We start from the raw sequence: 14,763 nt of genomic DNA on the forward strand, positions 1-14,763 counted from the left end.
TCATAATATTTTTTTCACACATGAAGACTGATAACAAGCAGCTCTAAGGAAGCACAGCTGGCCCTTGATAGGACTCTCTGTGAGCAGCTGAATCTCTACTCAGAGAGCAGTGCACATTGTTGCTGACATTCTGTAAATAGGTGTGATGGTAATGGGAAAGACAACATTTATACTTACACTTGTACCAGATTCTACCCTTAGGATCATAACCATGGATTCCACAGCATAAATGTGAGATAAACAACAGCTTTAGGTGTTGTGAATATAATGAGATAACTTAGTTTCTCCTTAACTTTCTAAGCAACAGAGACATTTTTCAGAGTTTACAAGGGAGAAGTGGTTACAAGACATTTTCTTCCTACCATTTATTTATTTGAATTCTGTTTTTATCTCCTATGGATATTATTCTGGTAGATTATTATAGGATTGGTGCCCAATTATTTCATGCCTCCCTGTATCCATACTTCTCTGTATCCCCTCCCACACTGAATCCAGGCTAGGCTAATGGAGTAATAGCATGCATTATGCAAATGGAGACTTGAACATATTTACACATTGAGACTTGCCCTCTTCTGCTGCATTTGGAAACACTGTAGCTATCATCATGTGAAGAAGCCTAGGTAGTATGTTGGTGGATGAGAGGCTGTATGGAGAAAGCCCTAGTCATCCTGGCTATATAAACAAGACCATCACAAAGGATCCAAGTCCAGTCAACCCACCCTGACTGGAAAGCATGAGTGAGGCCAGCCTGATCAGAACAGCCCAGGTGACCTGCAGATTTCATGAGATGATAATGATTAAATATATCATTGTAAATGTTTTGTCTATAAATGATAAAATCCATACAAATTAGATAGATTTATATAAATTTATTTATCTATATAAATTTGTAGATGATAAATGTTTTAAGTCATTGAATTTTGGAGTAGTTTGCTATGTAATGTTAGAAAACTGATATGTTTCTGAAAAAGAAATAAAGCCCATATACACATGTTTCCATCTCAGGATCATTTTGATGAAAGATGAAAAGTCTTTTAGTTCTGTAGCACAAGGCCTATCAAGCTTTTTGTACATCTTATGTTATGTTAAAAAGTGAGTCACATTTAAAAGATTTTGATTCACTAAATATCAGGTGAGGTCTAAAATTATACACATCCAGCACATTCCCAGATTCTGTCTATAACAAAACTCCAGTATACTTACCTTCCCGTTTTAGCATTATGGAAATTGAGAACCAGAGGTTCTGCCAAATTTTGACCAATAGTTTCTTGGATCCCTTAAAGTGTGTGTGTGTGTGTGTGTGTGTGTGCATGGTGGTTGTTTTTGTTTTACTATAAAAACTAGTCGATGCCATAGAAAGAAATGATCTAAATATCTAGTCAGGTTTAACATTTAACATGAATCTGATTTTTAAATTGTTGAAATCTGCCAAAAATGGAAAAGTTAATTGCCATTTCTTTGAATAAAGCATTAGAATGAGTGATCTATTTAACTATGTTAGTCATTAAAATTACCAGAAGCAAATATTATTAATATTAAATTATTAGCTTAGAATTAAAGGTGCCAATGATTTCTGAGTCTGTATGTACAAAATAAAATAAAGCATTAATATGTTAAATGTTTTCCCCAGGCTTTAAATCCTTATTTTTATTACTCACATATGATTTATTATGAAGCAATGTTTACACACATTTATATTACAAAATAAAGTGTTGGAAAATGAGATGAAATATAGTTATTAAAATAAAATTCATACAATAGAGTCTCTAATGTTAATCTGCATATAGCTGAAGCAATATTAGTGAGAGGGAAGGTCCAGTTAAAGAATTCTCAGGTAACATAGAATAAGCAAAGAGGTGGAAAGAAAGAAAGAAAAGATACATGGATTATGGATCCAGAATTTCCTAAATCCTTTCTAATTGGAGTATCAGGGGAGAAATAGAGGGGGAAAATGAAGAAAAATATTTGAAAAAAAAGGGATGAATATTTTCAACAACTGAGGAAATAGAGTTTCCTCAGTTAAAAAGAGAGAAGTGCAGATCATGATTTTAAAAAGGGGGGGAGGGGACTCCCCTGGCGGTCCAATGGTTAAGATTTCACCTTCCAATGGAGGGGAGTGCGAGTTCGATCCCTGGTCGGGGAGCTAAGATCCCATGTGCCTTGCAGCCGAAAAGCCAAAACATAAAACAGAAGCAATATTGTAACAAATTCAACAAAGACTTTAAAAATGATCCATCTCAAAAAAAAATCTTTAAAAAATTTTTAAATTTTTAAAAATTTAAAAAGGGGGAAGGGAGAATGTAACAGTAAAGTAAGTTTCACATCTGAATCTGTTAGTGAACCTTCAGTTCATCTTGGGAGAGAAATGACTAAAATGCATCAGAATATAAGACAAATCACCTACAAAAGAAGGATTAGATTGATATCCATTTACTATTCAATAATACTGTATACAAGATACAATGTTTTTTAAATTTTCAAATTTATGATGAAAGATTACTACCCATGCCCCTCAGCTACACTTCATTCCAAGAGCCTTGATCTTGTCAGGTAGCAAGGTGACCATACTTCTTTTCTGGGTGCATTTCCTCCAGCAGAAAGAAATCAATGGTAGTCACAGAATTCTTTCTTAAATCTTAACAAACCCTTCTTTGACCTGAATGAATCTAGGTCTTAATGACTACATGTGTTGATTGCTGACAAAACATTTCATTTTCCAAATCCTGGAATTTCTGGGTACTCTATAGTTTTTCTTAATTCCCTGTAACCTAATCAGTTCTTTTGTGAGTTCCCCTTTTTTCAGAAACAACAAATTTCAACAATCAACATTTTGCTTTGAAACCATTTCACCCAAACTCATAAATCATTTAAGCACATTTTCTGCTCCCCGTGTTATAAAAGAAGATAGTTGAGCTAATGTTTCCCCACTATATATAGTGAATCACCTTCATCTGGCTTCAGATATCAGTCTCTTCATCATCTACTACCCAGTCTCAAAATAAATGCTACATATCTCAGTTAGCATCCTTCTCATTTCAACTTCCCTCATTAATCGGGTTTTGCATGGCTATTCTTGGCTTTGGATGAACAGAAGTGAAAACAACTATAAATCTAATGTAAGTCATCATTCTTGGTCAATCTTTAAATTGGATTATCCCTTTTTATTCTGGCTCAGCTCAATAGCCAAATAAATTTGGAATAATATGGCTAAACAATATAAAACAATTGTAGTAATGTACACTAGAAGGACATTATAGAATACTACAGTTGTTTTATATTACTTAGAGCCCTGAAAATTGAAAGGTCTATTGGGAATTTGAAAATAAAGACATATTAGGTATAATTTTCAAATTATTTAAAAATAAAATTTCTTGCCCTCTTCACTAACTCATTCCCTATCTCCTTCCCTCTCTCCTTGTTCTACTTCCTCTCTCTCTCACTTTTTGAAATATTTTTAGAGAGCAAAGTGCCACAAAGCACATTTTTATCTATACCGTCTTAAAGCAAAATAGAGACATGATGCAATTACTTACTTAGAAACTGTTTTTCTATTCTACTTTTACCAAAACAGATAATTGTGCTGTTTATTAGATTGTGTTTTGATGTCATTTTTATCATTTTAAAATTAATAAGTGTGTGGATACTTAATGAAATACAAATACTCGACTTCAAGAAGAAATATGCTTCTTAAAGGAAAAGCATAACAATTATAAAATGATATCAACAAAAACTGTAATTAGTCCTCGTGATTTTTTCAACATAGATATTTTTGAAGAAGAAATAATGTAGGCTATAGGTGTTCAAATCAGGATTTAATAGTTACTTGGAAAACCACAACAAAAAATGTTTTTATTCTACTTTAAATAACCCAGAAAAATATTATATATAAAATGTTGATGTATATTGAATATATTAAATGTTAAGTATTATAGATATACTAAGTATACAATATGTACTTCTGGATTATTTAAAGTAGAACTAAAATATTACAATTGTTACAGTAGTTGTACATACATATAATATATATTTAATATATATGTATTCAATATACATATACTTTGTGATAATGACTTACACAACAAAATTTAAATTTGAATATTAATAGACAATGGAGGGAACATATTTCTCTAACTGATTTGGACTAAAATCTTCAAACTGCTTAAGACTAGATATATAAGGTTCTTAGCTAAGTACTGTGTATCTTTGAAGCATTGTTGTATCTCAACTATTCCCTGAAAAATTCATGGCTTGATACAACTTAGAGTATAATTTGAAATTTTGTATTGCTAACGATTGCATGTTTATACATTGAGGTATTGGATTAAAAACAAAGATATTTTCACATTCACTTTCAGGGGTACTAAATGGAAAAGAATTTGATAAAATTGCACTGACTAATGTTCTGATAAGGAGCATATTGAATTCTTTGTTGAATAGGTGTTTAGTACCTAGTGAGAGTCCAGAGAAAGTGACCTGGTAATCTTTTTTTTTTTTTCTTTTTGTCCTCAAACTGGAGCATTATTTTAAAAAAAAATATTGTAATGTAGTTGATTTACATTGTTGTGTTAGTTTCAGGTGTACAGCAAAGTGAATGAGTTATACATTACATACTCTTTTTTTTTTTTTTTTTTAGGATTGTTTTCCCATATAGCCCATTAGAGAGTATTGAGTAGAGTTCCCCGTGCTACACAGCAGGTTCTTATTAGTTATCGATTCTGTGTATAGTAGTATGTACATGTCAATCCCAATATCCCAATTTATCCCTCCCCCACCTTATCCCCCAGTAACCATAAGTTTGCTTTCTACATTGGTGATCTACTTCTGTTTTGTAAATAAGTTCATTTGTACCATTTTTTTTTAGATTCCACATATAAACGATATCATATGATGTTTCTCTTTTTGTGTGTGACTTAATTTGCTCAATATGACAATCTCTAGGTCCATTCATGTTGTTGCAAATGGCATTCTTTTGTTCTTTTGCATGGCTGAGTAATATTCAATTGTATGTATATACCACTTCTCCTTTATCCATTCCTCTGGAGATGGACATTTAGGTTGCTTCCATCTCCTGGCTATTGTAAATAGTGCTGTAATGAACATTGGGGTGCAAATATCTTTTCTTTTTTTTTTTGCCCTACGTGGGCCTCTCACTGTTGTGGCCTCTCCCGCTGTGGAGCACAGGCTCCAGACGCGCAGGCTCAGCGGCCATAGCTCATGGGCCCAGCCCCTCCACGGCATGTGAGGTCTTCCCGGACCGGGGCACGAACCCGTGTCCCCTGCATCGGCAGGCAGACTCCCAACCACTGCACCACCAAGGAAGCCCAAATAACTTTTCTAATCATGGTTTTCTCCAGGTATATGCCCAGGAGTGGGATTGTTGGGTCATATGATAGTTCTATTTTTAGTTTTTTAAGGAACCTCCATACAGTTCTCCACAGTGGCTGTATCAATCATTCCCACCAACAGCACAAGAGGGTTCCCTTTTCTCCACACCTTCACCAGCATTTATTGTTTGTAGATTTTTGGTGATGGCCATTCTGAGGTGATGCCTCATTGTAGTTTTGATTTGCATTTCTCTAATAATTAGTGATGTTGAGCATCTTTTCATGTGCTTCTTGGCCATCTGTATGTCTTCTTTGGAGAAATGTCTATTTTGGTCTTCTATCCATTTTTTGATTGGGTTATTATTATTATTTTTGATATTGAGCTGAATGAGCTGTCTGTATATTTTGGAGATTAATCCCTTGTTGGTTGCTTGGTTTGCAAATATTTTCTCCCATTCTGATGATTGTCTTTTTGTTTTGTTTATGGTTCACTTTATAGTGTAAAATCTTTTGATTAAATCCCATTTGTTTATTTTTGTTTTTATTTTCATTACTCTAGGAGGTGGATCAAAAAAGATCTGGCTGCAATATTTGTCAAAGAGTGTTCTGCCAATGTCTTCCTCTGAGAGTTTTATAGCACCCGGTCTTACATTTAGGTCCTTAATCCATTTTGAGTTTATTTTTGTGTATGGTGTTAGGGAGTGTGCTAATTTCATTCTTTTACATGTAGCTGTCAAGTTTTTCCAGCACCACTTATTGAAGAGACTGCTTGTCTCCATTGTATTTCTTTGCCTCCTTTGTCATAGGTTAGTTTACTATAGGTGTGTGGCTTTATCTCTGGGCTTTCTATCCTGTTCCATTGATCTATATTTCTGTTTTGGCGCCAATACATTACTCTTTTGACTACTGTAGCTTTGTAGTATAGTCTGAAGTCAGGGAGCCTGATTCCTCCAGCTCCATTTTTCTCTCTTAAGTTTGGTTTGGCTATTCAGGTCTTTTGTGTTTTCAAACAACTTGTAAAATATTTTGTGTTAATTCTGTGAAAAATGCCATTGGTAATTCAATGGGGATTGCATTGACTCTGTAGATTGCTTTGGGTAGTATAGTTGTTTTCACGATATTGATTCTTCCAATCCAAGAACATAGTATATCTCTCCATCTGTTTGAGTCACCTTTGATTTCTTTCATCAGTATCTTATAGTTTTCTGCATACTGGTCTTTTGCCTCCTTAGGTAGATTTATTCCTAGGTGTTTTATTATTATTGTTGCAATGGTAAACGGGATTGTTTCCTCAAATTCTCTTTCTGAACTTTCGTTGTTAGTGTATAGGAATGCAAGAGACTTCTGTGTATTAATTTTGTATCCTGCAACTTTATCAAATTCATTGATTAGCTCTAGTAGTTTTCTGGTAACATCTTTAGGATTTTCTATGTACAGAATCATGTCATCTACAAACAGTGACAGTTTACTTCTTCTTTTCCAATTTGGATTCCTTTTATCTCTTTTTCTTCTCTGATTGCCATGGCTAGGACATCCAAAGCTCTGTTGAATAACAGTGGCAAGAGTGGACATCCTTGTCTTGTTTCTCATGTTAGAGGAAATGCTTTCAGTTTTTCACCATCAAGAATCATGTTTGCTGTGGTTTTGTCATATAGGGCCTTTATTATGTTGAGGTAGGTTCCCTCTATGCTCACTCTCTGGAGAGTTTTTATAAGTGGGTGTTGAATTTTATCAGAAGCTTCTTCTACATCTATTGAGATGATCATATGGTTTTTATTCTTCAGTTTGTTAATGTGGTATATGACACTCATTGATTTGTGTATATTGAAAAATCCTTGCATCTCTGGGGTAAATTCCACTTGATCATTCATGATGTATGATCCTTTCAGTGTGTTGTTGGATTCTGTTTGCTAGTATTTTGTTGGGGATTTTTTGCATCTATGTTCATCAGTGATATTGGCCTCTAATTTTCTTTTTTTAAAAAATGCTTTGTCTGGTTTTGATATCAGGGTGATGGTGGCCTCATAGAATGACCTTGGGAGTTTTCCTTCCTCTGCAGTTTTTTGGGAGAGTTTGAGAAGGATAGGTGTTAGTGACCTGGTACTCTTAAGTAATTGAGTCATTGTCCCTTTATCACTGAAGAGAACATGAAATTTCTTTAAAGAAAGGGCTAATTTCAGAAAGGAAGAAAACATGGGGTAAAAGATATACTTTAATAAAATGATGGCATAATTTCATGTTCATTTTCTCTCTTAACATGGCATTCTTTAAGAATCAATTTTTATTTTAAAAAGTTTTTTTCAATATTTTAGGTAACTAACGAAGGTTAAGCAGATCAGAAACATGAACAGATCTCTGCATGTTTTACTTGAGTTCAAGAGTATTCTAAATAATTCCTTCCACCTACAGTTTTTTGATTCTTTAGTTTTACCTACAGAAAAGATAAAATGAAATAGCAAAAGGTTTTCACTGAATTAAGTTGTGTCACTGAGGACACAGTTTTTATCATACTTTTTTCCTATTTTGTATCACATATCTTTCTGCACAATTTCAGTATCTTTTTCACCAAAATCCCCTGGTGCTTTGTTATCAAAAATATTGTTCACCAAATGTCAGATTTACATAGGACTCTCAATTTTTCATCCTTTTCTGTCCAGAAAGTTTATTTGGGTATAGAAACTTTAACATCTATTCTACATTTCACTATGTTGTAACACTGAAATTTAAGGTTTTATTTTATAGTTTCAACTATGTTTCCTAAGAGTGGTTTTGTCCCTCACCTTTGTATTGGAATTAAAAAAAAAAGATAGAATAACAGTATCTGTTGAAAAATAATGGAAGACTGATCAAATAAGAGTATAAATAGTTTAAATAATAAAAAAAGCCAGTTATTAGGAGGAAAGATTGGTGGAAAAGCTATACTCTGCAAAAGTTATTCAGAGACATGACATAGTTAAAATGAAATGCTAAATGTCACTAAATTACCAAACTATAACAAGTTATAATGCTTATAAATATTGGTAAATAGGCTTTGAATTGACCACTCATACTCTGGTAGTTCAGGTCACCTGAAATCAGGTTATGATTTTTTTTTTTTCATTTATTTATTTATTTATTTATGGCTGTGTTAGGTCTTCGTTGCTGTGCATGGGCTTCCTCTGGTTGCGGTGAGTGGGGGCTACTGTTCATTGTGGTGGGCAGGCTTCTCATTGTGGTGACTTCTCTTGTTGTGGAGCACGGGCCCTAGGCAAGCAGGCTTCAGTAGTTGTGGACGCAGGCTCAATAGCTGTGGTGCACGGGCTTAGTTTCTCTGTGGCATGTGGGATATTCCCGGACCAACGATCGAACCTGTGTCCCCTTCATTGGCAGGCAGATTCTTAACCACTGTGCCACTAGAGAAGTCCCAGGTCATGATTTTAGAATTGCAAAATAAATATAAAATGTTTCTTGTCCTGGCATTGCTCTTAAGGAAAAAATATACATGCTGAAATATGCAAAAACAGTAACATTCAAATTAAAAACAAAACAAAATCTGAATATAGTCAAATGTATATACATACACGTAAATAAATCTCTTTACACCTATCAAGAGAATACTTTAAAATATTATGCCAAAATGTTACCAAGGGCTTATATCTGGATGATGGAATTACAGGTGATTATTATTTTGCCATTACATTTATCTGTAGTGTCTAATTTTCTAGACTACCAATAATTATTACTTAAATATTTTAGTAGGTTGCACATAAATTTATATTGTATTATAAAGTTTTAAATTAGGAAAGAAATTCAGGTTAAAATACCCCACTTATATTTAATCTAACAACTCCATGAATAATTATGTATAAAATTGTTACCAGTCATAACTGTACACACACACACACACACACACTCTATTCCCTTGCTTGCACATGTCTGTCTATGCATACTTCCAATTATTTTGGGAGAATATTGCTATAGAAATAAATGTGCTTTATCAAATTTTATGTATACTCTGCATTTCAATAGGTAATGCCATTAATTTGTACTTCCTTTTTGATTTTCATAAATGCTTTATATTCTTGATACAATTATTTGTTAAATATGCTATTATTTTCCCACTCTTTTATTATTTTTAAATACCCTTTTAATATTCTTGATTATACTAATATTGACATTTAAAAAATAATATAATAAATAGGGGTTAAAAGTTATATAGGCTCTAATGAGAAATAGGAAACATATAAAATTTGTGTTTTAAAACCAGTAATATCATGGAAAATGAGAGTTAATAAGAGAATGGAATTGTTAAAACACTTAAGAGTTAGGTAAAATATTATAATGTAAATTGCTATCAGAGCAATAGAGTTGATAAGTAAATTTCAAGTAATTGATATAAAACTGGCCTAAATGGCAAAATTTAAGCATATTATAAGTACATAATGACTGTCCAAATAAATGGACAAACTGTGATGACTTCAGAGCCCTTTTAAGGGGGAGGCAAGTCAGAGGTTTGTTCTGGGAAACTGTCTATTATGAGTGTGGTACATGGAGTTGCTGAAACATCCCTAGAAAAAATGAGTTTCCCTCATAGCTCTAGAGTAATCTAAATTTTTAAAGGTAACCTCAGATCATTCTGATGTGTGAGAAAAATTTGTGAGTTATAACAAGGGCATATCATAATTAAAAGGAACAGTTTTTCCACTGTTAACTCCACTTTAGGTAGTTTAAAAAGAGCTGTCCTGAAACATCCACATAAATTGATGAGTGTTCCTTGAGAAACATGCTCATAAAGAACCTCTTACTCCTTTCGATAGATACAGTGGCTTACACAGGAAATGCTGAAAGAGCTATGGCAGGTTTGTACCACACTGGACCTTCTTCCTCAAGGAAGGAGTGTACAGCATAGTGAAAAGAAAAACAAAAGTGCACAGTTTTAGAGTCAAATAGTCTCTCTCATTAGCTTTTCAGTTGTGGACAGCACACAGGTTATTTTTTTCTTTAAGCCCCAATTTCTTCATCTTTAATATAAATGTAGCAACTATAGTTTCACAAGATTGTTTGTGGAATTAAATGAGATAATCACTCAGTAACAAGTAATTTCCAAGTATCAGGAACTATGTTACACGTTGAAGCTACACATAATATAATAATCATAATAAATGAATGCTCTGCCCCTGACTTTGAGAGGCTCACGGTGTGCATTCAATGTTCATACCTCAGCGCTGGCATATGGAACACACCAGTTTTGAGTTACTTTTTCTCTTCTTTAGTTATCATTCTATGGGCTAAAAAAGATTAGTAATTTTTTCCCCCTTGGATTTGTTTTCTCTTTTCCAGATCAATGCCAACTAGTCCTTTCACTAATTTAAAGATTTCTTTTTTTAAAATCTCCTTTTCAGTTTTTTCCACCCTTTCCTTTCAGCCTTCCCAATTCAGTGGGAATATGTGAATGACCTTGAGCATAACGAATAACATTGTTCATTAGGATGAGAAATGACCAAGAAGCAATATTCAGTCTAAATAGGTAATCAGAATATACATGTAAAAATAATTCATTTTGAACTTAATTTATTAACCCTAAACCATTTCTTTTACATTAGATATGAATTTGGTTGAATTACTTGCTTTTAGGAACTTATTGATTGTAAAATCTGGTTCATTAGATTCTATGTATTTTCTGAATTATACACCTATGAATTTTGCTTTAGCTCTGCAAGGATTAAGAAGAAAAAATCTGACAGATGAAAGAGCTTAAATCTATAACAGCTGTATTACAAATGTTAGATGTTACTTTGTGACAGGTTTTAAAATATTCACACCACAAATGAAAACATGATGTGCTAAAATATTTGTGTGTGATTGAATTTTAATATATCCAAAATAATACACAGTTCTCCTTAAACACAAAATAATAAGGCTCTTCATACAAATTTATCTTGTTTTTACAGAGAAAGAAAAAAATGCATGAGAGGTGTTAGAAACACCTGCAAATAAAGTAAACAAGAATACTAGAAAAATCCTTAATAATTAATTCCCAAAGAACAAAGAGAATCTTTAAAGAAAAGAAGTCCGTAAAGTTTACTGTGTCAAATACTTGTTTTTCTGTGAATATGGCTACTAGGATAATAGAAATTTTTGCATTCTGGTTAAATGTTGTATGTTCTTATGAGTACCAGGGAATCAAAAACATGAATGACACACATTACCTTAAGTTCCAGAAACTTATAACCTAGGTGTTAACATACATTGTACACAAGGCATACTATCATATATTTCTAAAGAAATGCCCAGTGGAACATATTATAACAATTAATGGCAATTTGTTTATTCTTTTTTAAAAAATGTAATAAATAAGACCAAAAAATAAGACATAGAAAAAGGATAGAAGATACAGGTTATACAATAACTAAAGTGAATGAACTACATATACTTTAACTCCTTGTATGTGTGTGTCCCTTTTTCTTATTAGGAGGTACTTCAAAGTAACTGGGAATCACGTGGTTCAGGAATCCATTTATAAATGAAGAAACATAGAACAAAATTATATTGAATCTTCAAATTTCTGCATTGCAGTAGAATTTAGATTCCTTATTGAGACAGTGGACAGAATATTGGATTCACCATCATATATCTGATTTTTTATCTAATTCAATTACTATCTAGCATTACCCTGATTATTCCATAATAACGAAGATCTTCTCAGTATTTTAACTTACAATTTAGTGATGTAATATAATTTCTGACTTAGTAACCCTAGTAAAGCATTTAGTTTTATTACTGATTTACTCCATTTTATGTTAATTTCCTGATATATACATTCTCTGTCTCTCTGTCTCTTTCTCTCAGAATTACAGCATCTCAGGAAAAATCTTTGTGTTCGATTCAAGACAAGGTTACAGTATATTTTATAAACAAGTTGAAACTGGAAGATTTGTAAATGAAAAGTGGGGCACTACTATTTGCTAATCTTGGATGACAGGCATAAGCCAGGACTCCCTAGGTAAACTGGTACATGGTTAACTGTAGTTAATGATACCCAGGATATTGAGATATAACTATTACCAAAGAGTTTTCCATAGACATGACCACAAGATTTGACTCTGGAGAAAAAACTGCCAATGAGAGCAAATGAAAAAATTTTACAGTCAAAGATATAATCAATTTTGATTCTAATATCCATTCAAATAGTCAAATTGTATCAAAAGCATAGTCTGGCTTAATCTTTGGGTCTTTAATATCCTTAAATATAATTTCTATCACTACCCCATTATTAAGTAGTCATATTTTAGACATTTTTATAGAAAAAAATTAATGGAATTTTGTATACAGTAACATAATTCTTTTACAGTCTAAAATAAAAGTTAAGGATTATGAATATAACTCTCATTCTTGACCAGAGCAAAATGTTGTTCTCTCTAATCACTTTAAGTTTCTACAAATGCTACATTTACTGAATCAGCAATAATAAGTAACTGATAAATAAGCAAATAAGAATCATTTTTTTGAAAACCTAATATACTGTTCATATTATGGAAGGACTTAAAATGAAAATGGACAAAAATAAGTTGCAGAAATAGATAAAATACAAATGTGTAAAATGTTTCCTTAGGATTTTCTGTGTTAACTGCAATATACCAGAAATTGTAAATTACTGAAGAATGTTCATAACCAAAGTCAACATTCTATGTTGAGTATTCTAAACATAACTCATTTACTTAAACTGACTATGGCTTCCCAGGCTTTATTTTTATGCACTCGAATGATTTCTCATGCAAACAATAATCACTAGATTAAAGATGTAATAATTTTTTAATAATCATGTCAACATTCTCCTTTAATTAGCATATTCTACCTTATGACCTTTAAAATGTTTTCAGAGTTTACATAAATTCTCTAACCTCAACCAACTTCTTTTCACTCTCAATTTTTTTCATTGATATATTGGAACTAAACCTTGGATGTTATAGTGTTATGCAACTTTGAACATAAATGTTTTCATTACCTTATTCAAAATTTTATCCTGCACCTATGTGTCACATGCTATGATTATAGATATTGGACATCAGAAATAAAGAAAATAATGTTAAAGATTAAAGTGAAAGACTGAAGTCTCTCCAAATATGATGATCAAAGCAAGGATGTTTTCTTTTACCATTTTCCTTCAACATTGTACTGTATAGCTAGTACAATAAGACAACAATAAGAACAAGAGCAAGTGCATCCAGTTTGGAAAGAAAGAAGTAAAACTATAATTACTCACAATATGAGTCTGTGATCCTGGATTTCTCACAGAAGATGTGATCCTGTATGTAAAAAATCACAAAGAATATACAAAAATTACTATAATAAACATATTAGCAAGGTCACAGTGTACAAGTTGAATATACAAACATTAATTATATTTGTATACACTAACAACAAACAATTAGAACTTGAAATTAAGGAGACAATTGCATTTGTGATAGCAGTACAAAAATAAAAATTTATAAAATGTCATTAAAATAATAAAATGACAAGCCACCAACTGAGAAAACATTTTCAAATGATACTTCTGTTTAAAGGCTTATCTCAGACCGTATAAAGAACACGTATTATTCGTTAGTAGGAAGACAAATGATACAACTTAAAATGGGTTAATCTGAATGATTAATAAGCACCTGAAAAGATGATGCATGAATTTTCAAAGCATTGTGGTAAGTGAAAATAGATTCAAAAGACCACATTCTATATAATGCCACTGATAGGGCATTTTGTAAAAGGCAAAAATCTAGAGACAGAAATCAGATAGATGGTTGCTAGGAGTTGCAAGTGAGTGGAAGGATTTGTTACAAAAGGACATGAGGCAATTTAAAAAAAATAAAATTATTTTTGAACAATAAACCGTTCTATATTTTGTGTGGTTGTGAAACTTTATGTATTTTTAAAACTTACAGAACTTGCCACCAAAAACTCTGAATTTGATGATATATATTATACTGCAAATTTTTAAAACGTCATTCAGTGAAACTAAACAATGTATTACAAAAAATAGTTTTAAAATAGTATCAGAATTTCAACTCCGATTATAATGTAGAAAGGTACAAGGGAATGTTACCCCAACCCTAACACTGAGAGAAAGCTCCACACTCTACAAAATCATAACTTTCCTTGAGTACAGCAGTAGTGAGTTTGCAAATTAAACCAGTCAACTGAATTTCAAAGGGTGATAATCTCCTCTGAGGTGAGACAGGACTTGAACTGTTTTTTTTGGCTTTGGCAGATCATTGAAGGAAAACACAGTCACCATAAAAGCAAGTAGGAACAGCTAAAATTTTAAGATATTTTTAGATGCTGAATGTGAACTACCAGTTTAGTTGTGTACACATGGGAATCCCAAACACAAGAAAACTCTGAAGTTGATGGCAAGCTCTCTTCCACAGGCTTTCATGGGTGCACTTGATAAAGATTTTGGGCAGAT

This window comes from Neophocaena asiaeorientalis, unplaced genomic scaffold, assembly GCF_003031525.2.
Source record: "Neophocaena asiaeorientalis asiaeorientalis breed wild unplaced genomic scaffold, Neophocaena_asiaeorientalis_V1.1 scaffold726, whole genome shotgun sequence".
NCBI classification, from domain to species: Eukaryota; Metazoa; Chordata; class Mammalia; order Artiodactyla; family Phocoenidae; genus Neophocaena; species Neophocaena asiaeorientalis.